The sequence below is a fragment of the Pseudophryne corroboree genome, chromosome 6, assembly GCF_028390025.1.
Source record: "Pseudophryne corroboree isolate aPseCor3 chromosome 6, aPseCor3.hap2, whole genome shotgun sequence".
NCBI lineage: Eukaryota > Metazoa > Chordata > Amphibia > Anura > Myobatrachidae > Pseudophryne > Pseudophryne corroboree.
In genome coordinates, this window is record NC_086449.1 from 388474689 (window position 1) to 388477406 (window position 2718).

The following is a 2718-nucleotide window of genomic DNA, read 5'->3' on the forward strand; positions in this document are numbered from 1 at the left end:
GGAATCCCGACAGCCGGCATACCGACACTTATTCTCCCTCGTGGGGGTCCACGACCCCCCTGGAGGGAGAATAAAATAGCGTAGCGTGCACCGTGCCCATAGCATGGCGAGCGCAGGGAGCCCGCAAGGGGCTCATTTGCGCTTGCCACACTGTCGGTAAGCCGGCGGTCGGGCTCCCGGCGCCGGTATGCTGGTCGCCGGGAGCCCGACCGCCGGCATACCATACTGAACCTGACAGTGGTGACAGGCAGAGTAGACGACACCACGAGACGGGTGACGTGAGAATCCACCGGCGGCAGATTCTCCCACTTAGTACATAACTCTGCAGAGAGAGGATATCGAGCCAAAGCCCGTTTAGGGAGCGGGAATTTATTACCTGCTGTTTAAACATATCAGTTTTCTTGGCCACTGTAGTGGAATCCTCATCTTCAGAGATTTGTAGGATCTGCTTAATAGCAACCACTAGGGCAGGGAAATCAACTTGTGAGGGAGAATCCTTGTCAGTAACACAGGATTCAGTGTCTGACAGGACCGTATGCTCCCCCTCCTCTTCAGATGAAACGTCAGAGAGGTTAGTGGATTGTGAAGAGGAAGCAGCACGCTTAGAGGATCCAGGGACAAGGGAGTGACCTGGAGTAGATTTCTGTCTAACCAAAGACTGATTTAACTGCAACAGTTGGCCAGACAAATTTTCCGCCTAAGGCGGATTTACCATAGGGACAATTTGTGGTGGCAATGGTACCGGTGGTCCCATGCGGGGGGCTAAACGGTCCACCAAAGTCCCCAGAAGGGTAGTGAACATAGCCCAGGGTGGCTCTATTGTAGTCACAGGAGCTGCAGGCTGACTGGGAGGTGTATGACATTTAGTACACAGACCATCACACAATACTTCCCCCTCAGGTAAACCTCTGGAGCATACCTTGCAAATTACAGGAGCCTCCAGAGCTTTACTGCCCTTATTGTTAGACATTGTAATAAAGCAACAATCAGGCTAATAGTGCGATTAAGCCAGACAAAGTATTAGAGATGAGCGGGTTTGGTTCTCAGAGAACCAAACCCTGCCGGACTTCACGCTCTGAGCCCGAATCCGAGTCAGGCTCAGGTTTTCCCACCTGACTCGGAAACCAGAACGAGGCAAAACATCATCATCCCGCTGTCGGATTCTCGTGGGATTTGGATTCCATATAAGGAGCCGCGCATCCCTGCCATTTTCACTCCAGAGAGTGTAGAGAGAGGACTTGTCTCCGTTCTCTCAGTGTCCTCAGTGTCCGTGTCTTGTGCTGAATCTGTCCAGTCACAGTGCTTGTGTCCTCTGCTGCCAATGTCCAGTGCTGCTGTATAGGGTGCTGTGTTGTGCTGCATCAGTCCAGGGTGGTGTAATTTGTGCTGCATCAGTCCATTCACAGTGGTGGTGTCCTCTGCTGCCATATGCCCATTGCTGCTGTATAATTAGCTGTGTTGTCCTGCATAAGACCAGTGGTAATGTCCTGTGCATCAGTCAGTCCAGGCAGTGACCATTCACAGTGGTGGTGTCCTCTGCTGCCATATGCCCAGTGCTGCTGTATAAGTAGCTGTGTTGTCCTGCATCAGACCAGTGGTAGTGTCCTGTGCATCAGTCAGTCCAGTGACCATTCACAGTGGTGGTGTCCTCTGCTGCCATATGCCAAGTGCTGCTGTATAATTAGCTGTGTTGTCTGGCATCAGACCAGTGGTAGTGTCCTGTGCATCAGTCAGTCCAGTGACCAGTCACAGTGGCATATTCTGCTGCCATATGTCCAGTGCTCCTGTGCCGCATATTGTGTTATATAACTCCAGAAAAATAATGGAGAACAAAAATTTGGAGGATAAAATAGAGAAAGATCAAGAACCACTTCCTCCTAGTGCTGAAGCTGCTGCCACTAGCCATAACATAGACCAGGGATGGGGAACCTTCGGCCCTCCAGCTGTTGTTGAACTACGCATCCCAGCATACCCTTCAACAGTTTTAGCATGGCCAAATAGCAAAAATGTAGCAAGGTATGCTGGTATGTGTAGTTCAACAACAGCTAGAGGGCCGAAACTTCCCCATCCCTGACATAGACAATGAAATGCCATCAACGTCGTCTGCCAAGGCCGATGCCCAATGTGATAGTAGAGGGCATGTAAAATCCAAAAAGCCAAAGTTCAGCAAAAAGACCCAATTTTTTTTCTTTAAATGGTCTGAGGAGAAACTTAAACTTGCCAATATTCCATTTATGACACGGAGTGGCAAGGAATGGCTAAGGCCCTGGCCTATGTTCATGACTAGTGGTTCAGCTTCACATGACGATGGAAGCCCTCATCCTCCTGCTAGAAAAATTAAAAGAGTTAAGCTGGAAAAAGCACAGAAGTGTCTTTTCTGTGCGTTCTAAGATGGTATCACAAATCCCCAAGGAGAGTCCAAGTGTGTCAGCGATTGCGATGCCTGACCTTCCCAACACTGGACGGGAAGAGGTGGCTCCTTTCACAATTTGCACGCCCCCTGAAAGTGCTGGAAGGAGCACCCACAGTCCAGTTTCTGATATTCAAACTGAAGATGTCACTGTTGAAATACACCAGGATGAGGATATAGTTGTTGCTGGCGCTGAGGAGGAAGTTGACGATGAGGATTCTGATGGTGATGTGGGTTGTTTAAATGAGGCCCCCGGTGCCTCATTTAAACATGGGATGAAGAAGCCCATTGTGATGCCTAGGCAAAAT